This window comes from Stylophora pistillata, chromosome 7 (assembly GCF_964205215.1).
Source record: "Stylophora pistillata chromosome 7, jaStyPist1.2, whole genome shotgun sequence".
Lineage (NCBI taxonomy): Eukaryota > Metazoa > Cnidaria > Anthozoa > Scleractinia > Pocilloporidae > Stylophora > Stylophora pistillata.
The window spans coordinates 26,717,513-26,742,755 of NC_142525.1; the positions used below are offsets into that span (position 1 = coordinate 26,717,513).

The window sequence follows — 25,243 nt, forward strand, 5'->3', positions numbered from 1 at the left end:
TGTAAGTAACCATTTCTTGTTTGACACATCAGTGCTTTCGCTCGCATTGTTATTTCACTGTTCCGCTTCGAGACACACGGTTAAACAATACTCACGTGCAAGGAGTTAAGATGTAACTTATTAACTTTTACTATTTTTATGATCCAATTACAGGTCGGAGCCATTCCTGTATTTAGTCGCTAGAAAAGCCGAAGGTAAAAACTTCGAGAGATGTTCCACGGTGCAAGTCTCTTGAATGCTTACCGTTGTTCACAAAGAGATAGATGAACACCGGAACAAAAGTGGTAAACGAAAGGCTGACGACACTTCTAAGCCTATTAAAAAAAACACTAAAGCGTGGGTTAAAATTTAAAGAAGAATGGTATCTTTCATCAGACACAGTGTACACAAAAGTATTTATTAACTCACTCATGGTAAAAGCAAAGCGTCGAGCCAGCATGAGCACTCGGGAAATTCACGATCTAGAAGTTTCACTCGATTTAACACCCGGAAGTGTAATCGTGGCACAATGTACTTGCAAAGCTGGTAACAGTGGATACTGTAATCAAGTAATGTGTATTCTTCTTGAACTCGCCCGTTACTCCTTGGAAGAGTTAGATAGGGTTCGCAACTTGGCACTATTTGTCTAAAGCCAAAACAAATCAGTTATAAGGGTATTGATACAGATGTTTACCGGTTCTAAGTAAAAGTAATCTACTTAATCACTGAAATTGTTGTATGGTTATATACTCTTCGATACTGTATGAGAGGATGATTGGACTGTTGGGGAAAACCTTAAGGACACTTCTAACAGGAAGATACAGTCGTTAACATTAGCACTGACTAAGACCAAAATAGGTTTCTATAATGTACTAACTCGGTTTGAAACGGGAAAACTGGCGAAGGTGAGGGTATTCTATTTGCTATAACAGTCATAAGGGATTACTGCTGCTCCACAAAAGTATACACATAAAAAGTAAATTAATTGAAGGTGGTTGCCTAACAATCAGAGTTTACTAAGATGGTGCTACAGCGTCCTGATAGAGCTGAGTCAACTTCTCGTGACACTTTGTCGCATCTGGTCGATTATCAGGTTTTTGTCCCAGCAATCCTGCATCAGATCGCGCCAACCAGTTGGAGGCTTCTTCGAGCCTTCGACATGTACAGGTCTTGCGCCCCCAAGCACCTTGTCATAAAACTCCTTCACATCTCCTACCACATCAAGAAGGGCTCTCTTACCGTACCACATCTCCCAGAGCATTATACCGAAGCTGTGCACGTCTGCTTTGTAATCGTACATACAGGACTTCATCACTTCCGGAGCGAGATACATAGGAGTCCCCGTCATGGTATCCGTGATCGCTTTGGCTTCTTTGGAAACACCAAAATCGGCTACTTTGGCAACATTTTCTAACGACAGCTGTGGGAGGATAAGATAATATCCATGTAGACTGATACAGCTTCAATACCAAAGTCCAAAATTATTCTCTCTTAAAGAGGGCAAGGCAATGTGAAAAAGAAAACAAAGTGCCTAGAGGTGTTAACCTGGAATGCGTTGTAGTTATTCACTGTCACACTTGTTTTACGTGGAAAATAATCAATTTAATGCTGACTCTTCAATGAACAGGAATTAAATTAAAAAAATGGACTAGAAAGAAAAACTCAAGAACACGAGATATGATATGTGGTCATGATAACCACAAGTTCCGATTCTTAACTTACCAATATATTTTCCAGCTTGAGATCTCTGTGAACGATACCTTGTCTGTGAATGCATTCCAGAGCATCGGCAATGTCTTTTGCCCATCCTATCACATCTCTCGTAGCTGTAAAAGATGATGATGACTCACCAGGTATATTGGTTTTATGCAGGAAAATGTGCCTCATCAAGTTTTCCTTGCAGAGCTCCATCACCAGTATTGCTTTCAGCTGATCCCCTTCCTTATGCAGTTCTGCACCATAGAACTTTACAATAAAGGGATAATTCAGTCTCCTACAAAAGGAAAACACATATGTGTAAAACAACCTACACTCTTAAAAAAACAGTATGAATATTTTATATAATATTCTCTACACATTTTCCGATAGTAAAAGGAAGATTTTGATTCTTAGTCAAGAGATGTTTCTGTTGGCTATCATTTCCCTTATTCTCATGACGTAAATGTTTGAGTCGGCGGTGATGATGGATGGAACAATTAGATGCTTGTCACTCTTAAGTGACTCAAGGGTTTCAAAGGTAAAGACCTCTTGGTAGAATGAATGGTGAGAATTCCAACTGTTTAGATCATTCTCAATTACTATCTCGATGTGCCCTGATATATACCTATCAACTATGACAATATTTTCTTAAAAGATACGTTAAAGACGATATGGAACAACACACGATACACAAACATTGCTATATAAGTATCGCCCTTTAGAGTGCATTTCGATTGATTCTCCGAGAAAAAAACTTCATATCATATTGAGGCATCAACAATTAACCAAGCACATCTTAAATCAGTGCTTGCGACGGGAAAAAAACCAAGAAAACCAAATAACAGCAAGCGCAAGTGGTCACTGTGCAGGATGGAAGCTGAATAACGAACTGAGGACTGTTAAGCCTTTGAACATTCAAAACATCCTTACCATCCCTAATATTAATCTCAGCTAGTCAGGGGGCTCGTAAACAATCACTTGTAATTGATATCATGGAAACAGACATTCATGCATAGTACAGCGAAACTTTTGAAGCTTGGTGACAAAATAATCAATTCCTCACCTTAGGTCGATCTCAGAGTCTATTACGTCAAGAGATTACTGAGCTTATTTATTTCTTATAACAAATATATATGAAATACATATATATGAACTGCGGTTATGAAACGTATATGTGCACGATCCTTCGCAGTAAAGCACTATTTAAGCAATAGTGGAAATCAGACCTGAAAAAAATTCAGGCCTGTACGGGATTCGAACCACTGACCTCTGCGATACTAGTGCAGCGCTCTACCAATTGAGCTAAGAAGCCAACTGGGAGCAGGCCATCAAATTAATTCGACACAAACCCGTAGATGATAAATCAAACAACAAATATATATGAAATACATAGATATGAACTGCGGTTATGAAACGTATATGTGCACGATCCTTCGCAGTAAAGCACTATTTAAGCAATAGTGGAAATTAGACCTGAAAAAAATTCAGGCCTGTACGGGATTCGAACCACTGACCTCTGCGATACTAGTGCAGCGCTCTACCAATTGAGCTAACAAGCTTATTTCTTATGATTACCTTCAACAGATTGTGTGGCCAAAAAAGCTCAATCTTTTCGTAATCTGAAACCCTCTCTCTGTTCTCCTTCAGGTGGACAAAAGATGAAATCTGTTGAAGGTAACTCAGCTCGGAGGCTTCAGATGGCTTGTTTAGTTGAACAGTCCTCGTGGTATTCCCAGATTCTTTGTTTTTATGGTGCGCTACCAACTTTGGCGCATCTCCATATCTAAGTTCATCGATGGTGGATGTGGTACTGAGAACGGAGTAAGGAAGAAGTTGCTCCCCAAGGATCAGATTCAAGAGGGTGCTTTTTCCTGAACTTGTTTCGCCTGGTAATTGTAAATAAGTATAAATTAAGGGGAACTCAAAAAAACAACGGCAGAAATGAGTCGATTCCGCTAAAGCTGGTTTATAATTTAGTTTCTATGGCTTGATAATTTTTTCTGAATTAATACAAGGCCGGTAGCCTAATGAATAGCTGTGTTTGTGTTTCCTACACTCTTGTCATGGATTTTAGTCTAGTGGATGAGGAGGCTATGTAAAATAATACATTTATAACCAACCTGAAACGAGCACAATGTACTCTTTCTTCTGTAGAACTTGTTTGTGTGAAACGATTTTCTCCCACAGGTTTCCAATATTTTTCTCCAAAAGGGCAAGAACATTTTCGTACTTCGCATCCAAACAAGCGCTCGTGCGTTCGTAGAATTGGAGCAAGGTTGCTCGTTTTTCCTCGTCTTCGTTCTTTGCCTCCGTCAACACTGAAAATGCCTGATAAACAACACATGGTAAATCGAAGTCTGTCCATCAAAATTTTCCTACGTAAGTTAAAGATTATTGCTCAGCCTAGTTGTTAGTGTTGCTGTTTTAAAGTCATTTAATTTTTAGAAATCCCTGATAAATTATACGATTATACAAATAACTTTGACTAAAGACTTGGAATAAAAGCATGCCCTGTTGCTAATAAGTAACAACCATTTTTATTTAGGGAAGAGCTTTATAAGGCTGGTTTAAGCTCGTAAACGTCCGCAATGCAACCCTCGATATGATAGTATTTCCATTAAGTAATTCTATAAATGTTCAGTGATGTAAAGATGCATGTAGTAAGATCCTCCCGAGAGATGTATCCTAAGCAAGGGACTCCAACTATTTGTTGACAATTATGAACAGCAGAATTAATTTGTGGCTTTCTTTTACAATAGATAGCATTACTTTACTCCGGGCGTTAACTCTGTTGACATTTATTTTAAAGAAATTAGGCAGGCTTTTCTCGGAAAATGTGGGAGTGTAAACCTGATAAGAGAGCCAACGTTTTCCCAAATGACCGAACTTTATCCAAAGAGCACAGAATTGGCCCACAATAGGCAGAACTGGGGCAGGACTAGCCAAAGTTTACCAATCCTCAATGTTCTAAGGGCTGTATTTCTCTATTTGAACCGTCGAAGCTCGATCGTTACTTAACCAAGCTTCCCAAATTAGGAACATCAATATGCATGATTACCTTTCACTGCGGAAAGACAACTTTGTAATTTCTTATTTCAAATTATTTTTCTAACACTCAGTCGTAAGTGTCGTTTATGAAAGTATCAACAAATAACAATTGGTCCCGCAGTAAGCTCTACGCGTACGTGTTGTTAAGTTTGAACTTAAAGAAACATCTGACGAGTGAATGCTACAATTTCTGTCCATGAGAATTAAGTTTCTTCTGGTACTACTCATTTCTGAGATGCCATTACTGGATAGATGACATTAATCGTAAGCGATGGCGATATTAGCAACGAGAAAGCTCTTAAACAAATTCGTGACTGAATTTCACGATATGATCTGCATCCACTATTTCTTAGCGGTCGCATCCGGACATGCCATTGTACTGAAAACGTCGTTTAGAAATCGCATTTGGTAGTAGCTAATATTTTAAAAGAAATTGCAAAATTCTAACCTCCTTTGCCGTCCAACTTGACCTTTTCTCTGACAACCGGAGTGTCTCTTTCACTCTTTGCCTCATTTCGTCCAACGTTTTCAGCCCTTTGGAAGGGATTTTTAGCGACGCCATTGTGGTTGCCATCTCCACGATGTCGTCGATCTTGTCAATGTCTGATAATGCACTCATGTTGCACAGCGATAAATTAAATCCTTATGATCAAAATTTTGTCAATTTCAGGTTTAAAATCTTTGAAAACTGCGAAAAGGGAAAAATATAAGTCTCAAAAGTTCAGCATCATCACAGTCCACTACACACCAAGTATCTGATTACGGTCACGGTGCATTGTCACGCATCCCTACAACTAACGACCATCGCCAAAGCTTGTCTCACAGTCAACCACGTGACTTATCACGCAACATGCAATAAGTAAACATCGAGGGAGATAATCAAACATAGGTACAGGTACATTACATTCAAAGCTGGTCGTTTTGAATGTTTGTCAAAGATGAGGTAAACATCCCAACAATAGCAAGTCCTCAAAGACTGTGGTTGAATCAAACAAACTCCGATAGAAACTCAAACTTTCGTTGTCGTTTTCCTTTATCTTTTTTTTATTTGTTTTGTTTGTTTGATTATTTATTCCCTCAAAGTACCATTTCCTTTTATTTTTTGAAACTCTGCATCACATGGATCGTCAAAACCATTTAATACTTGTGCAGTACAGTGCGTCATGTGGTTAGATTGACCAATTGATGGCCTATTTAAAAGAAAACTTCGTTAACAGAACCAGGAAGTTGTTTGCTACATGTCTCACCTGAAAGAAAACTTCGTCAAAAGAACAGAGGACTCTTGGAAACAAGGATTTCACCGAACATGTTCCTCTGGAGCATCACTGTTACACAGTGGATCAAGCCGACCGAACCGAATTTCAATGTGTTTACACGGGGGTTCACACAGGGGGCTCATCAGAGGCGGGAGTAAAGGGGTTTTAAAAATGTACTGAGGATAAAAGTGCGAGTCATTATTATCAATTTTCACCTCTTCTTCAAATATAATGAAGAACATATACAGTATACATTCCTTTGTTAAAAATCAACAATGGTAATTCTAAACGGATTCTGATAGAGGCCTTCATATACAAGTATATTCTGTAGTTGAACACTAATCGCTCACAAGTGACAAATTGAAGCAATAATATTACAAGTTTTGACTACGGGCTGTACAGAGAGGAAGTGAGGACTTTTCAGAAAGGAAGTTTCGTGCAAAAAAATTAAGGCTTTGTACAGCCTTGGATTATTTTACTCTTAAAGGTGGTCAGTTCTCTTTACCCAAACATCTTTGGTAGTGAATGAATAATGATTAACGTAATCCAAGGAAAAAGGTTTCAAACATCAAAACAGTGATGAAACTGATCACTTCATGATTCAAGCCAAGCAAGCAAATAGCTGTACCACAGAAAACAGACAGTGATTGCTCTTCGTTCAATTTGTCAACCTTATCACCGCATGTCAAACGCCAACCAGTCAAGCACAAAAGTTTAAAATATTTTTGCCTCTATCACCTTTTTATCTAATTAATGAACAAAAAAAAATTTGTTTACTTTTTAACCAGTGTCGGGTAATTCAACTACTTTTGTTTTCACCGTATAGACCCTTTCACGCCTCTATTTTACTTACAAGGGCTAAAAAAAAATTGGACTCAAATAGTATGGCTCTTATAACGGCTGTCCATTGTAATGTTCACTTTCGCCCAAGCGATCCTTGACTACCTCCGGATACATGACGGGTGGCGTGAGCGGTCACTCAGTACTTTTACTCTAAGCATTCGTTGCATTGACTTGATAACTAGACCCCTAAATACAATATTATTTGCTAACTGGTTATGACATCCATCATAGACTAGTAAAAGCAGGTAGGACCTACAAATATCATAGTTAATGACTATTATTCGCTAACGTTGCAAAAAAGCTTATATTAAGTAGAAAATACGTTTGAAGTGGTTGCCTGACGACCAGATTTTACAAGGGTGGGGATCAAATTTTCTTGAATAGCTCAGACAACTCTTGATAACATTGGGCTGAATCTGGCCGTTTGTTTGGGTTTTTATCCCAGCAACGCCTCATTACTTTCTGCAAAGCAGCTGGTGGCGTATTTGAGCCTTGGGCATGCAAAGGTCTGGTACCCCCTATCACTACGTCGAAAAGCTCATGTTCATCTCTTGCCACATCAAGAAGGGCTCGCTTACCATACCACATCTCCCAGAGCATTATACCGAAGCTGTATATATCCGCTTTGTAATCGTACATACTTGAGTTGATCACTTCTGGAGCCAGATACATAGGAGTTCCCACTCTGGTACCTGTGATCGCTCTAGCTTCTTTGGAAACACCGACATCGGCAACTTTGACAACATTTTCTTGTGACAGCTATAGATGGAAAAGGTAATGAGAAAACGAATAACAACTTCTTTAGCCTTCATAGAAACTCAGCGTTAGGGCTTCAAAGAGGGCTTATAAAGCAAAGTGAGGAAAAAACAACAACAACAACAAGGAAAGCTGGGTGAAGGCGAGTAAAATAGGCTAGATTAAATAATAAAGAGTCACAAAAGCCAGTGGTCCTAATTTTTAACTTACCAATATGTTTTCCAACTTGAGATCTCGGTGAACGATACCTTGTCTGTGAATGTATTTCAGAGCATCGGCAATGTCTTTTGCCCATCCAATCACATTTCTGGCAGCAGTAGGTGTTGATGACTGACCGGGTACCTTGCTTTTATGCCGGAAAATGTGGCTCCTCAAGTTTTCCGTGCAGAGCTCCATAACAAGTATTGTTCGTAGCCGATCCCCTTCCTTATGAAGAGCAGCACCATAGAACTTTACAATAAATTGATGGTTCAGCTTCCTACACAAAGATAACGCATGGGTTAACCCTTTACACTAATATGCATATGCTCTGTACTGTTCTCCATAGATATTCCACTATCTTGATAGGAAGATCTTGGTAACATTCAAGAGCTTCTTCAAGTGGCAGTTACATCCCTTATTTTCGTGAGCCTAACATTTGAGTCAGCAGTAATGATTTAAGGGGTCAAAGGGTCAATCGCCATTAATGACCTTTCGGAAAAATGAATGGTGATAAGTTTACTGTAAAGGTCATTCTTAATTACTATCTCGATGTGCCTTAAAATATACATAGATTTTGGCGCTTGTGAAATCCTCAGAAAAAAATGTAAATGAATTTTCAGCTGCATGAATTTTCTCCGTTTTGAAACTTCATTCTTCATTATCTAAGTGATTCCAGACAAATACCACAATGGGGTCCTTGGAAAATATCTTATTTTAAGGATAATGAAAATATCTTATTTCATACCAGCCGGAAGAGATTTAGGTTTTAGCGTTGGGGGATGGGGGAGGGGGTAATTTTTCGAAATTATATAAATGCGAGGTAAAGTGATAAAAAAAAAAAAAGAAACCCAACAACCTGAGAGTCTCTGTTTCGGAGAGGAAGCCACAGGCAGTAGGCTCGTTGAGCTCTTCTTTCCACACTTTTAAAGCCACTCTCAGGGGTTGAACCCCTTCTTCTATCTTTAATGTTCCTCGATAAACAGAGGCGAACGCTCCGCTTCCAATAACTGCATTTTCTTGCCACTCTAGATCGTCACAACTGATGTCCATGATGGGAGCCTCTTTGATACCAAACACAGCCATTTCATTTCTTAAATTTACACTCATCCGATGTAAGGGCTTGAAGAAATCATTTCGAGAATCTCGAATGAATGTATTTGTTTGGGAGACGATACGTAAAAGAAGATGATAAAGCCACCTAAGAATGAAACCATAATCTTGATTTTCTCATGTTTCAATGCTATACTTACTGCTTACATTACTTTTTACATGATTTACTATTGTCTCCTTTCAATATAATTGCATCATCTATAGTCAATATTTCTGAGAACCAATCAGAGAAATATTTCGTGTAGATAATTTTATTAAGACTAAGCAGACAGGCATTTTCCTCAGAAGCAAATGTTTAAAAAATAACTTCAGTCACTTAACGTTTAAAGCAATTTACCTCCACTGGATCTGTAGTCTTGCTTCAATAGTTTTTAATACCATTGACTCAATACCATTCATGAGTTCAGTAAACTCTTCCTTACTTGCGTCTTTTGCTGACATGTAAATAATCTGGGATTCTAGATCTAAGCCGGGCAAACACTCTGTGAGTTTCCTCTGGATGGTATTCTTCACTTTATCAGTTTCTTCTGACGGGACCTGGTCCCACTTGTTGCAAACGAATAGGGCGCATTTTGAGAAAGATTCCCTTTGTGTGTCAAGGGACACCTGTCTGGTGTATTCGATAACGTTTTCAAGCTGAAGACAAACAGACAGAATAAGTTATTTGTTAACTTATTGATTTGGCTATTCCACTAGCTTTCTTTACCCTCATGATATTGAAAGTTATGAGTCAGTTCATCTCATTATCATGTTAGGTAAGTTCTATGGATTATCGCATTCGACGACAATTTTTGTACAATAAAGTTTACTGTAAAAGATTAAACAAATTGGCGAGGTAGATGTTTGATGCACACTATTTGTAATGAGTAACCACTTCACAATACAAATTTCCTTACCATTTCTCTGCGTAGTCCACCAGCGTTTGCAACGTTGATGACGAAAATAATTGCAACAGCCTCTGGAAGGTACGATTTTACCATGTCATCCATGATGGCAGATTCGCCCGAGCTTGGACTGTCAACTAATACAACATTTTCCTAAAAAAGAATGTACGATATGAGATGCAACATGTAAGATGAGAAAGGATTTGTCTTTGAGCGTCACTCTTCATAGCGCATTTTGATTGGTTGAAGTAAAACCAAAACCGAAGTTATCGCTGCAGCCAATCAGAAAAAAGAAATATTTCACATGGACCAATAAGAACACAGAGAGAGAAGACAAGCCTGATACTTTTACTGAGGAAAAACAAGAGTGACCAGGTAGCGATTGGATTTATTATGAATCTGATTAGTAATAGGAAAGAATGGAGTACAATTCAGGAAGTAATCGGGCGAATGATTTCAAATTTACCGAGCACGTAGCACGAAGCTAATTTGAAAGTGTTAGCAAACGTCTGAACTGTAGGAAACAAAGTCCGCTTGCCTATTGTCAATAAAAAAAACTACCATTTAACTCAGGAATAAAAAATTTAATGTAAGAGTACATACCCATGTCATCGATATTGACTAGCCTGCTTACCTTGGAAGTTTTCTTTATTTAGTTTGCTAGGTAGCTGATTTTTATCATCTTTCCAACTGTCAGATTTCGCCTGTCCGATTATTGGTATTTGTAATCGGACAAGTAAAATCGGATAGTTTGGACCTAAAACAAATAAAGCCACGAACAAGGGCTTTTATAAAACCATTCAAACTCGAGCGTCTTGTTCTTGACACAATTAATTGAGGAATTGAGATAATTCTGCAAGGAAAGCTCTTCTTTTCAATCATGTGCCGGAGACGCCCCTGTGATATCATTTTTGAGATCAGTTTATCATATTTTGTTCTATCACGGCAACGAATGAAAAACTTATATCTTGGGATCTACTGGGCATACTTCGCTGATGCAAACAGGAAAATGACCTGTCTCCAGAGCAAAAACTTCCTCTAAGTTTTCATGATACGCCGATCACACCTCTTAAGATTTTTCTGCAAGGAAAAACTTTGCTCTTTTCGCGCACCATCCTGTAATGATTGTGAGATGTTTATTGTCTTCTTCTATAGTATTCCGAAACAAACCCCAGGAACATCGGGTCAAAATTGGGTCAAAATTCGGTTTTAAACGTTGAATGACCGCAGATGTTCCCAAATAAAGAAAAGCGAAGGTCGAAGAATGTCGGGTAAACTCGACAGCCTTCGTTGCGGGCTAAGAGGGCGTTGGTTTTCTATTGTTACTTCACTCGCTCAACAGGACAACATTTGGCTTCGCTTCCGCTATATATAGGAGGCAGTAGTCTTGAAAAAAGGGACTGTTAGGATTTGGAGACGTAAAATTTTAATCTCTGAAGGTGGCTAGGCTCATGAGAATTAAGTAAATTATCGCAAACTTGAAAAGCTCAATTTAAACCAAATTCGTCTTGACAGTGCCATAGGGAATGTGTTATTTCTCTAACCTTCAACAGATTGTGTGACCACAACAGCTCAATCTTTTCGAGATCTGAGCCCCTCTCTCTGTACTTAGACTCTTTCACGCTAACAAATTCGGAAATTTCGGAGGCTTCGGGTAGCTCGTCTAGGAAGACAGTAAATCCAGATTCTTTGTCAGTTAAGTGCGCCACCAGTATTGGGGTATCTCCATATCTTAGTTCACAAATGGTGGATGTGGTACTGAGAAAAGAGCACGGAAGAAGCTGCTCTCCAAGGATAAGATTCAGCAAGGTGCTCTTTCCTGAACTTGTTTCGCCTGGTGAGTGTAAAAAAGTGGAATAAAGGGAGGAGAAGAGTAACAAAATTTTTAGGACTGTGCTGATTCCTCTAGTGCTGTTTAATAGTGTAAATCGGACATGAGAGTCTGCTTCCCGCGTCATTCCCACAAGGAATCGCAAATGATAATTTATTTCCCGTCTCTTTTAATTTGTTGCCATCACCAGAGCTTATCTCCACACTGTCTGTCTTTAAATTACTTTAAACCAGATGTTCAGATAGAATAATTTGAATAAATCGACAAAGTTGAAATGGTAAATTGGCCACCGTTACGATTATAAAAGCTAACGTTTCGAGCGTTAGCCCTTCGTCGGGGCGAATAGAGGAATTGTGGGTTGTGTGTGCTTTTAAAGGCAGAAAATGGAGCTGCGTTATTGGTGGCAACATGGCAACGAGAAAAACACGAATAAATTAGTCGAATGAAAAGCTCGAAACGTCAACTTTTATTTACGTAACGGTGGCCAATTTACCATTTCAACTTTGTTGATATATTCAAATTATTTCTTTACCCCCACCGACGCAGCCCCAAACAGTTTCTTTAAAAACTATCAGCCTTTGTTCAGATCGAGGCTGGCCGTTATGCAGCGCATTCGAAAGAGAGACATCCGTTTGGAAGGCTATCGAATAGCCTTAGCTGGTCTGGACCCGGAGACTCTCTCTTCTATTCCTGAGTTTTTTTTCTAAGTGCGACTCAGTGATGAAGGGAATTACAAAAATTAAAAATACAATTACAATGCAATTGCCTATTGCCTATTGATACAGGAAACTGGGTACGTAAATGAATGATAAATGTAAAGTTATTTTAGACTGATATGAGGTTTGGATTTTTTTTTTGGAATTAAAAAGCACTAATACAAATGACTGTTGAATTAAACGGTGACATTTGTTGTGATAAAGCATACACTGTTATCTAAAGGAACTATTTTCGAGGAGGGAGAATGTCTAGGAGGCGTGGAAGTAAAATTTTTTAGCGGTGCAAATCGAAAACAACGTACCCACTACGAATACAGTGAATTCTTTTTTCTTTAGATTTTGTTTGTGATAAACGATGTTCTCCTTGAAGTTTCCGATTGTCTGTTCCAAAAGGGCGAGAGCTTTTCCATCCAACGTGTTCAAACAATCATCTGTGCGTTCGTAGAAATTGAGCAAGGTCGTTCGTTTGTTATCGTCTCCTTTCTTTGCCTCTGTCAACACTGGAAAGGCCTGATAAATGGAAACGGGTAAAGCAAATACTGTTCAGTAATATTCGGCTGGGTAAAACAAAGATTATATTTTCAGCTATATTGGTTACTTGTGGCGTTTTACGGTTATATTGAGATATTTTTGGGTTGCTTAATTTTAACAAACAACTTCGACAACTGACTTCAAATTAAAGCATGCCCTGTTGCTAAAACGTATTACAATAAATCAAATATTTTTGCACGCGCGTGATTGGTCTAAACGCATGACTTGACCGAATACGCCCCAGCAAAAACTTGGGTTTATCCGAGGTTTCGATCCTAGTGATTCTCCTGATTTTTTAAAACTAATGTCAAATACGGAGAACTCTGCCCTTAAAATTTAATTCAAGACGAGAAAGCGTTGTGCGTTTGTTACAGAAGAAGCAACACGTTTTTTTTTTTTTTTTCATAAAGTCGTATCAGAGAACACTGAAAAGTGAACATCCCATTCCGTGAACAGTAAGCTGTTCGCAAACATTTTTTCTGCTCGTGCATTATTTGGAACACCGTCCATGTCCACGAAGAAAACTGCTCCATAAATTCTAGAGACTAAAGGTATTCTGGCCGGTGCACTCACAGCATTGTCTGTCTTGTTTTCGAAGACTGTCTGCATCTCCTTGCTTACGGCATCTCGCAGCCTTTCAATAGTATGAAGGGGGCCAGTGATCATCTTCCTTCTCTCTATCACGTTTTCACGATCTTCGGAAAAATTACGCATGAACGCCTTCGTGTGATAGGCCACGCTTGTTAGGAGGTAGTCAAGCCACCTAAGAATAAACCCATAATTGTAATGATCTTCCATTTTACCTTCATGCTCAGTCACGATAGCTATTTATGCATGCTGATCTCTCAGGGAGGTTTTGTAATTTTATATCTCAAATTAGGAACCATCCTCCTATTTTAAATATCATCATAATGTCACTATCGACTGTATGTTTGCTTCTTTTCTTTTTTTAGATAGTTTTAACCGATTTTCGACTTATAATCATGATAATAATAATAATAATAATAATAACAATAATAATCAATTTATTTAACCCTTTGGTAGTGTTAAACACTAAATTACAAAGGAGACAATAAAATTCATTCATTTCTTGGCATAACAAGCAAAAACAATTAAGCCCTCTTGTAACTGTGAGTAACGAACTTAGTAAGGCGGTCTGTTGTGACGAAGTGGAATTGAGAACAGGAAAAAACGGACCTTAACCCGTACCCATGAGCGACATTCGTGGGCTGTGTCAGCAGGTGTGCAAGGAAGCCGAACTCCTTGATGTTAGATATAAAACGCCTGCAAGCCTCATCACGGCGCGCCAACAGAGTAGGCAAACCACAGCTCACGAGTGCAGACTCATAAGAGCAATCTGGAAATATATCTGGAAATATGATTCATGTGAGGTAAAGCGTAACGTTACTGTATTATACGTTTCTAACAGAAATGAATGCTTAGATTTTCTTAACTGACCAATTAAAAACATAGGAATGCTGCGCATGCAAAAGCTATTTTCTTTTTTTTTTTTTTTGGATCGTTGGTTTGAAATGGGAGACTAAGTTAATGATGTTTACATTTTTATAAAGGAAAAGAGCATTTACTTTCAAAAGATGCCAATAAAAGTATCCCATAGTGGAGGACAAAAACAAAACCTTCCAATTTTATCTATATATACTCCCACACACGTATTTTATGGCATTGCCACTGGTAAGAAAAGATAAACTGCTTTGGTACCACGCCTCAATTCCTGAAGTGTCCTGTAACAGGCAAACCGATACGCTCTTTTATCTTCAACAGCTTCTAACCAGAGATATTTTGCGGTCCCCATTAACCGAACGAGTGAAAATATTGAACGAACAGAAAAGTATCATATTTTCAAAGCGTTGGATGCGGGCTCCTCATTTGGCTGTTGCCAATCTGGACTTTGCGTGTGGAATATGTGATAAAATGCTAGTTGTTTACATGTAATTGGCACGTGATGGCGCAAAGTCCAAGGTAATGTGTAGCTGAAGCGAATTTGTTAGATAGAAAACGTAATTGTGTAGAAAATTGACTAACAGTGGCATTTACTTCCAAATGAATTTTCTTCAGTGGGGAAGGTTTACGCTGTAAAACTTGGGTTTACTGAAAAATGGCACTCTTCTGAGAAAGTCTAATCAATAGTGACATGTATCCAGCTATTGTTGCTGTATTGGGAAAATATCGTTTTTAAACAAGATGTAGTTCATAGAAAACTTTTAAGAGCAAAGAAACGGACATTTCACATGGCAGTCAACGCAGAAAGTAAAAATAACTTGCTGATCCTTTCAGCCTTCGCCAAAAGAGCAATTACAAGGCAAAAAAAATTTGCTTTATGCAAATGCTTCGCGCAATTATTTTTTGAGTCAGCAAAACTACCTTCTCAAAAACAAACGTTCTCGTGTCAGGCCTTTAGCTGACGGTGAGTGCGTTGTAATGGGAAGGAACAATACACAAAACATGTTTTAACTTCTAAATGGTCGAAAAATTCACTGACAACCTTTCTAACCGGACAGATCATAGCGGCGAAGTCATCACAAAGTACATGAGCCATTACTAGGCTGGGTGGATAAGCTAGCAATTATTTGTTAACATCTCACTATTGGTGTGTATGAATGCTGGTTCAATTCCATTGCAACATATTGCAGTACCCTAATTTTGTAACATGATTGGCATGAGGGAAATCATAGGATTGGTGCAAGCATACCCTAATGCTGTGATCTGATTGGTGAGAGATACATACCCTGATGCGGCGATCTGATTGGTTTGAAATACATAACCTAATGCGGCGAACTGCTAGGTGCAAGAAACATACCACTCGATACGCCAACATATAATTATTTAAAAAAAATACTCAGCAGAGGACCCATTGCATCTCTACGACCAGTTAAATGTTCTGACTCTTTGTAACTGACTATTGCTTATTACCTAGTGAACCATAATTATAAAAGAACTAGTAAAATTTGCTCATTACTGTTATGCAAAGCTTCTGAAACTCATTTGAAGCCACCGCTTGGATATCCTGACGCTTTAAATTTCTTTTTAACAATAGACATTCGTACTGGCACTCACATGATTTCGAGTACAGTTGGATTAAATGAGCCCGAGTGATTTTTGTTATTTAGAGTAGCTACAATTTGTTGCCTTTGTAAGATACTTACCACTGCTTACTCTTTCCAAATTTCTTGGAAAAATTATGTGATTACTTACATGAATTTTCATGTACATTGTTACATTTTCATCAGGAGCAAATCAAGTTCTTAAGAAAACTATTTTGTCAATAAGGATGCACCTCAAGCAATTTACCTCCACTGAACCTGTGGTCTTGCTTCAATACTTTTCAACATCATGGACTTGATACCGTTCATTAGTTCACCAAACTCGTCCGTGACCACTCCAAACTTCTGGGCCTCACAAGCAACTTTTGCTGACATATAAATGATCTGAGATTCTGAATCTAAACTAGGCCAGCACTGTGTGAGTTTAGTCACGATGATGCTCTTCACTTCATCAGTTTTTTGTGGCGGCACCTGGTCCCACTTGTTGCAAACGAACAGAGCAAAGTCTAAGGAAGACTCCATCTGTTGGTCAAGGGACAATTGTCTGATATTTTCGATAAGTTTTCTTAACTGAAGATAAAAAGATAAACAAGCTTTAATTTTTGGAACATTAGGTGCCACGTAATTGTACAAGAGCCAATCATGTTTGTTAAGTTCCATGTGCCTCCGCAAGGGGCGTAGCCAGGGGGGTCCTGGGGTGTCTGTGGATCCCCCCCCCCCTTGGTAGGCCTTCTTTAGAGCAAACAACCTACAATATGCAGGTGGCGAAAACCCCATGACAATATATTGGCCGAAAAAGCCATCGTTGAAAAGCCCACTTTTTTAAAATTTGTTTTTTTTTAGTGTAGTATTTTCGTCAACGGTTCTTGTATTTAGTTAATATGGGACTTCATGCCACGATAATACGACTGAGCCCGCTGATACACGCGGGAGAGCGGCGGTGTAAATGGTGAGTAGCCTCTGTGACCCCCCTTTGGAAAACCCTGGCTACGTTCCTGCTCCGTCGCCATTTTGTACGAAGCTTTTGAAACTCATCGAGTCATCGCCTTCTTTCTGTCTTGCTGTTCGCCATAAAATTGTGTTGCGTTTGAAATCTCCTTTTTCTCGATGAGATCTCAGCGAAATCTCATTATTATTTTCTAAACTAAACGGTTCAGACAAAAGATTTGTCCTAGATGTTAAGGAGAAAAGAAAACTCCTAATTATACGTCAACCGTCCCCGTCTTAGAGCCCCACCACTGCATAACACTACGTGGCCGATCTGGAAAATAATGACCTCTCGATAACTGGGATATCGATCTTTTTTCTTCTGGAATTTTTTTCTTGGTCGGTTAAGTTACTCTTGGAAGTCTCTCAAAGTGATGGGCCAGTTGCAGATATAAAAAAAATTAGATGGTTTTGGCAGCCAACTTAGTTCTCTTTGACTCTTTATACAGATGGCCTGCACTTGGCGCTAAAAATGGCCTTACCCAGTATCTAGATACTCCACAGGCGTTTGCACTGTTAATGACGTAAATAAAAGCGGAAGCCTTTGGAAGGTACGCTGTTACTATGTCATCCATGATGTCAGATTCACCGACGCTTGGGCTGTCACCTAGTACAATGTTTTCCTAAAAGATAAGTAAAAGATAATATGGAAGAACATGCTGAACAAAAACATTGGTCTTCAAGTATTGCCCTTCAGTTTGCATTTCGATTGATTGTCTGTGAAAAGAATCTAAAGTAATCACATCAGCCAATCAGAGCAAGGGAAAATATAACAACATCCAATGAGAAGCCAAAGTATAAACAAGCAAATTGATAGATAGATAGATAGATAGATAGATAGATAGATAGATAGATAGATAGATAGACGTTTATTAAAAAGAATACCTTAATAGCAGCTGGAAGCTGAATTGCAAAGGTGTACAAATTATGTAATAGTACTATACAATAAAATCAAACCTGAAAGGGAACCAATTTACATATACAATGGTAATAAAGGTTAGTCAAAATGTCTTGCGCTTGCTGGAATGAAAGCATCTCTGAACTGATTTGTTTTAAACGAAACTCTAAATGGTCTGCGTCGTCGTAACTCCATAAGTTGATCTCGTTTCTCGAAAGGCAGTAAGTGGTACAAACAATCCAAGGGATTGGAGACGATGTTGTGAAAGAATTTTAAGCAAAGGTCTTCTCTCCGATCCCTTAGGGTTTTCAGCTCTGCCATCTGAAGCACTTCTCTATAATGATTATCATAACCGTATATAATTTTCAAGGCTATCTTTTGGACACGCTCTAAACTTTAGCTCAAATAATTGGGGAGACTATAATGGTAGACCTGACATCCATAAAGTAAGACAGATTGAATACAAGCAACACAAAAATTTACTAATTCTGGTGATGGTACCTTAGCTCGCTTTAACTGAGTTAAAAAGTAAAGGCGCTTAGCGGCCTTTTTAATCGTCTCAGTAACGTGGGTGTTCCACTTGAGGTTGTCTTGAAAATACACACCTAGTAATTTCACGACACCAACGGCACTAACCTTAGAGCCATTAATTTCTATGAGATCGTAGGAAGGAGGGGAGCACACAAAGGAAACTCTTAGCTCATTGCATTTTTTCGGATGGAGTTGAAACGAGTTGAGTGTTGACCAGGTAGCTACTTCGTTTATCATAGACTGAGCATTGCTAGGACCACCCTTGCTTATGTTTTCATATACTATCGTGTCATCTACATATTTCATACAATCACTGGCTGATGGTCCTTTCAAATCGTTTATCATAACCAAGAATAGCCACGGTCCCAATTTTGTTCCCTGCGGTACTCCTGCTCGGACCGATCCCCACTCTGAGAGCCAATCATGTGCAAGTTTGACCCTTTGTTTCCTATCTTTAAGAAAGGCTATTATCCAATTAATGATGTAAGGGTTGATGTTGTAGGTCGAGAGTTTCGATATCAAGAGGCTGTGATCTATCAGATCGAAGGCTTTTCTATAGTCCAACGCAAAGATCCGCACGGTGTTCCCCGTTCCGTCTGTTGCTTGCGTCCAATTGTGCATCAGATTTATCAATGCGTGCGCATTGATTTTAGTTTGAGTCTGATTGATTGGCGTAAATTTTCAGGACCAGTTACAGAGCGAAGCAAGGCAAAGCGAAGTATTCCAGATTAGTTCCAGCATCAAATTGAAAATTAAAAAGGTACGGTAAAGCCTAATTACGTGCCATGTGGCTCATCGGGCCGGCGCTTAACTCCGGTTTCCGTAGCATGAAGCGGCTAGGAGTAATTTTACCCTCCCCCCCCCCTCCGAATGGGATGCAAGTCCATCGTAGGGTTATCCCCAACATTAAATTTTCCGGTACCCATTCAATCACCTGGTTGGAGAGAGGCACTGTGAGAGTAAAGTGTCATGCCTAAAAACACAACAGAATGTTCCCGGCCGGAGCTCGAACCCAGACCACTCGATCCAGCTGTCACGCAAGAGGTCGTGTATTTGGTACATTCCTGGCCAAGCTGAAAGATTGGTCTGGACCTCTTGTCTGACGGCCGTTCATCGGATCGCATTACATTTTTTGTCATTTTGTAGCCCGAACTCTCTGAAAGCTGGACGCGCCGCCTATGGCGGGCCAAGAAAGAACTCAGTGGCGGATCCAGGGGGAGGTCTGGGGGTTCCGGACCCCCCTATCAGACCTGACGCTTACCACTTTGAGACTGATATTCTTAAATCGAAAGGATCGTATATCAATTTTTAACTGGCTGATTTTTTTGATGAATCCAAGTAAACGGTAAGCGGCCAAGGAATTATAACGTGCAACCGCAACTGGTGGGAGGGGGTGTGGGGGGTGTGGGGGAAAAGTAATCTACCTCAAAAGAGTCCAACAGTCCTTTCTGAACCAAAGTTTGGACCCCCCAATCAAAAATTCCTGGATTCTTCCATGAAACTTAGAGGAATTAAACTACAAGGATAAAAATTTAAGATGATATATATTTTGGTTTGTAAATATATCATACAAGACCTTTTTAAAGGCCTTTAAATAGGTCGTGACAGCTGTTCAGCGGTTCGCATTGCAATTTTGACAAAATAGCCCAAACTCTTTTAAACCTGGACGTGCCGCTTATGGCGGGCCAAGATAGAGAATTGGAGTAATTAAAATACAAGAATAAAGCTTTAAGATGATGTCTATTATGATTTTTTAGTGTATATGGCAGACCTGTTCGTAGGCCACTGAAGTTGACCTTTATTTTACCTCCGCGAAAGAGGCGCGAAGAACTTTATTTTAACTGGTCACTATTCAGACTTAAACGAACAACATAACAAGAAATTAATATTTTCCAAGAGATAAAATGACCACCTGCTAGCACGCAAAATTTAAAAGCAGGATTGCATCGCGTTGCAGCGTACGAACTTGCCGAAGTTGCATAACTTTTCATTGCATTAAGGGGGGGGGGGGGAAACGACCATTTAGGTGTATTTTGAACTTTTAGAATTTTCAAAGAAAAAAAGTGCGATAGAAATTTTTGATATAGTGTCCGAAAAAGGTTCATTAAAAGGGTCCTTTAGAAAAAATTAAACGAATTACAAAATTTTGCAAATGTGGGCGGATTATCGAAAGCCAAATAACAGAATATAGGAGGTGAATTGAGAACTATAGGAACTGTTAGGAATTTGGATTAGGCCTTTCCCGAGTGCGCTAAGCACCTTTTGAGCACTTTTTTTAGTTTGGGACACTATTTTGCATTTTGAGCACCCTTAAGCACTTTTCGCACTTTGGGAAACATTTGAGCAATATTTGTCATTTCGAACAAATTTCGAGCAACATATGTCTTCTAAAACATTTTAAAGCAAAAACCGTGTGTCGCTCGCAACGAGAATCGTGTTCCAGGTCATAAATTTGAATAACTAATGATGTAATGGTCAAGAATAAAAGACCGTTGTCATGGAAAGACACGTGGACTTATCCCCACTGAGCGTGAAAACAGAAGTTTCTGATTGGCTGATGTATCATGTGTGTGTCATCTCAAATTTCTAAATCATCTGATGTCTAGGCTTTACACTAGTAGTGCTGAATTCATTTACAATTCGTAACCGGCTTTAGTTCTTTAAGAGCAAAAATGGAAGCACTAAATCAGTCGGAAAACGATGGCACTGAAGACGACGAAGTGATTGATACAATTACAATAACAGTAAATGCTGGAGCATCCCTTAGTGCTCCAGAAAGTGCTTCGATAGCACGAAAGCGAAAGGTTCCGATCAACAAAGGGAAGGGTTAGGGGTAGGAGACGTTAATTTCCCACGCACGAGAGTACTGTGTCGTGGATGGCCTTCCCCAGTGGGGTGGAATGGGTGGGAATTGTCCCTGAAAAGCCCCCATGGGGAGTGGTCAACTAACGTATGAAGGTATATCTATGTAAGAACAAGCAAAGAGGAAGCGTCAAAACCACCAATGTGAGTACACGGGATCGTTTCAAAGAGTACCCAAACCAACAGTTTGCCGTGGTAAAAAAAAAAAAGCTGAGATGTAACGCCTGCAGCGAAGTTCTCAGTTATAAGAAAAGTTCTATTGAAAGACACACGAAATCAAAGAAACATGAAAAGAGCCTGGCTGATATTGAGAGAAATAAATCAGAACAGCAGTCCATCAAAGAATAATGCCTGCAGAAGAGGGGAAAAATTGACATATTTACGAAAAGCTTAGAGGTAACTGTTCACAACTTTTAGCTATTTTTAGGCACTATTTTGAGATTTTGAGCACTTTTTGAGCACTTTTTGAGCACTTTTTAGCCATTTTTTCCGGCACTTTTTTAGGAGTTTACGAGCGCAATCGGGAAAGGCCTAAACTGGATATTCAAACAGCCTTAGCATCCTTAACATCCGTAACATTTCAACCAGTTAATGAAATCGTAGATGCCATAGAACTAGGATAGTAATGCTGCAGCACATTCTGTTGATGGTGACAGTTTACGCAATGATTCATCTACCTGTGCGTTCCAAAACTTACCTTAACCTTTATTTCTTAAAGTAGAGTCAAATCGTGGAGTATTTCCAAAACTAAGATTCAAGGGCACTTTCTCACTTCAAATGATATTCTAGCCAATTCTGTCTGAGCACTGGCTTAGAGTTTACTTAGTTCGTTAACTACATACCATGACGAATTGGAATTTTTGGCTCTTTTTCTTTTTTCTTTTTTTTTGGGGGGGGGATAGGGGATGGTAAATAATAGAGGATACCTAGATGGAGGTTTTGAGAAGCATATCTGAAAATATTTTCTGTGGGAGAGAAAATAGAGCACACACGGTAGAAAACTTTATCTTTTATAAATATTTGCCTTTTGCTTTCCGGCTTACTGGCGTGTCACTTAAGGTAAGGTAGAGTTATTTATTGATCAAGGACTCCTTTCAATGTCTAGTTCAACTGTCCTTCATTTGATATTCATGATAATAGATGTAAAATACAATAACCGCTATTATTACACGACTCGGGCAGTCAGAGGGCCAATAACTAAAATCAACCAATCTGAATGCTCTATTGCCGGTCAATATTCTCTCAGTATTGGACCGGGCACTGTCTCGAATGGTCCCGAATGATACCGCACTTGTGTCCCTTTGAACTTCAGTCGTATAATAAATCTCTTATTAACCAAGCTTGCTCGGAACCGTACTGGAAGAATATCGGCCCTCGGTTTTTTTTTGTACGGACCTCGCTGCGCTCGGTCCGTACTGTCAAGACCTCGGGACGATATTCTCCCAGTACGGCCCTCGCGCTTGGTTAATAAGATATATTTAGTTAATTTGCCTTGACTTGGGAAAGTAGATCTACAGCACGACTGAGTACATATAGGCTAGTAGAAACGCCGTGTAACCCAATACACTAAACGCAACAATAGGACTTTTCACTGCCATCACCAGTCTCAAACACTATCACTTAAAATGCATAAAACACGCATACCGTTCGAGAGCTTTGAAGAGCGTTTTTTCAGAGCTGTTTTAAGGATCAAAGTGGCCATTCAAATCTTTGGAAGGCCTCAAAATACGACGTGCAACAAATTTGACCTTCTCGAACACCTGTCTCAAATTACTTACTAAAAAAAAACAAAGCCTGCGTTTGTCATTGAGAACGAAAGAACACGAAAAAAATGCGCCAAAAAATACCTCTGCTCATTCAGAATATGTCAAATAACGTTTATCTATAGTTAAAGAAAAAAATGGCCTTAATTTTATGGAATGTTCAGTCAAAATCTGCCCCGTTTACCGCCACATTGAGAATCACGCTACCACTATGCTATCTATTGTGCCTGTGCCTGTGCCTGCATTTAGTGAAGTGCTGTTGTGAGGTACAGACCCGCAGTACATTCTGGTAATGAGTGGTGCAGTGCACTCTAGTTAAAAGCAAAAATGCATTCTGGTAAAAGTTGATGAATTCGAGAATTTGCATCCCGTATATTCTTTTCAAATCCTGATTATGATGCTGCTCGTAAAGACATTCATGCCTAGTGCAATAAACATTCTCAAGCTTGATGACAAAATAATCAATTTCCAATCTTGGATCGATCTCTATTACTTTAAGAGAATACCGAGCTTGCTTATTTCTTACCTTCAACAGATTGTGTGGCCAAAACAGCTCAATCTTTTCGTATTTTAAACCCCTCTCTCTGTTCGTGTTCAGGTAGAGAAGAGAGAATCTCCAGTGTTGAAGGTGACTCCGCTTGGAGGCTTCGAATGGCTTTTCTAGGAGGACAGTCTTAGAGGTATTCCCAGATTCTTTGTCTTTATAGTGCGCCACCAACTTTGGTGTATCTCCGTACCTAATTTCAACGATTGTGGATGTAGTACTGGGAACGGAGTAAGGAAGAAGTTGCTCTCCGAGAATCAGATTCAACAGGGTGCTCTTTCCTGAACCTGTATCACCTAGCAATTGTAAACAGGTATATTTAAAGGAGGAACACAGAATTAACAACGACAGGAATTTGTTAGTTTCATTGAGGCTGTCATAAAATTCAGTCTTAAGGCTTGATCATTTTTTCTTCATACAAATTATTAGCATAAGGATTAGCTGAGATTGTATTTGCATAATAGAGACCTTAGAGGCTGGTTTTCACTTGCGACGGAGTCGTAGTCGAGGTCGTAATCAGAAGCGTGGAGCGATACGATCTATTGAAATTCAAACCGACGGAGTCGGAAGGAGAACACCGATTCTGCTTTACTCCGTCGCTTACGATCTAGTGAAAACTGCATTGTCGGAGTCGGAAGCGGAAGCGGAACCGGAAGAATAAACCAATCAGAATGCTCGATTCCATCTTTCCAAAATGCAAAAATAGCCGTAACAAGTTTAAACGTGTGACTGTAAAATTACGAAATTAAAAGTTAAAATACTCGAAACCTACCAAAAGTACAATTCACGATCACCATGTCGTGGTTCGCTGACGAAGTTAGCATACTCTTCCTAAGCTGCTCGACGTCGATAGATATCACGAACCCAAAATCTCTTTCTTTTTCGAACGATATTATTCCTGTACTGTCTTTGCCTGCGCAAAATAATGATTAATAAGAGCCAAACTTGCTCTTCGTCCGCCATGTTGTCTTTGGCGCCAAAATTTGTACTTTCGCGGGCCTGGAATTGAGGATTATGATTGGTTTATTCTTCCGCTTCCGCTTCCAACTCCGACAATGCGGTTTTCACCAGCTCGTAAGCAACGGAGTCATAAGCGGAATCGGAAGAAAATGGAAACGTTCTGATTCTTCCGACTCCGATTCCGTCGAGCTTATGACTCTGCTTACGACTCCGTTTTTCGATTTTCACCAGGTCATAAGCGCTCTGACGACTCCGACTACGACTCCGACTCCGTCGCTAATGAAAACCAGCCTTAAAGTGCTACTGAAGCGAAAATCAATCCACTGTAAAAAACGTTTAATTATTACTTCGATTCCTATTTAATCAGATAAAAAGTTTTTAAGCCATGAAAACATTTCCTTCATTGTATTTTTAGAGCGCGAACACAGACAAGTTGCTGAAAAAAGTGCGTCCGGGCAATTTCCTAGTTAGTTATGCATGTGACGTCACACGGTTGACACATCGAGCGTTGGGGAAAGTGCAGCTCATACATTTCACAATGGCGAAGCATGGTGGAAAGACTTGTGCGGCCGGTGCTCCCGGAGGCATCGTTTGTACGAACAATTCTTATACTCCAAATGTTTCGATGCATTTATTCCCTAAAAAGGAGAAAGTAAGGGATCAATGGGTAAAGTCTGTGAATGTTCATAGGCCAGATTGGAAACCTTCATCGCACAGCACATTGTGCTCCTTACACTTTCACGAGAGCTGTTTTACAAGGCTAAAATTAAGCAGATTGTTGCC

The 25,243-nt window shown here is 39.4% G+C and overlaps 1 pseudogene across 1 annotated transcript in view; it reads right to left on the reverse strand.

Annotated features, from left to right (window-relative positions):
* Positions 1-376: 376 nt before the first annotated feature.
* LOC111335797 (uncharacterized) overlaps positions 377-25,243 on the reverse strand; it is a 33,642-nt pseudogene continuing 8,775 nt past the window's right edge. The window contains exons 3-18 of the transcript XR_015989200.1: positions 23,483-23,796; positions 17,385-17,525; positions 16,163-16,485; positions 13,427-13,616; positions 12,625-12,832; positions 11,320-11,609; positions 9,788-9,928; positions 9,229-9,527; positions 8,638-8,979; positions 7,791-8,058; positions 7,196-7,583; positions 5,174-5,367; positions 3,798-4,005; positions 3,443-3,563; positions 1,702-1,972; positions 377-1,399 (exon numbers count right to left, since the gene is read on the reverse strand). The product of XR_015989200.1 is annotated as an uncharacterized LOC111335797 (transcript). The remainder of the gene's footprint in view (positions 1,400-1,701; positions 1,973-3,442; positions 3,564-3,797; positions 4,006-5,173; positions 5,368-7,195; positions 7,584-7,790; positions 8,059-8,637; positions 8,980-9,228; positions 9,528-9,787; positions 9,929-11,319; positions 11,610-12,624; positions 12,833-13,426; positions 13,617-16,162; positions 16,486-17,384; positions 17,526-23,482; positions 23,797-25,243) is intronic.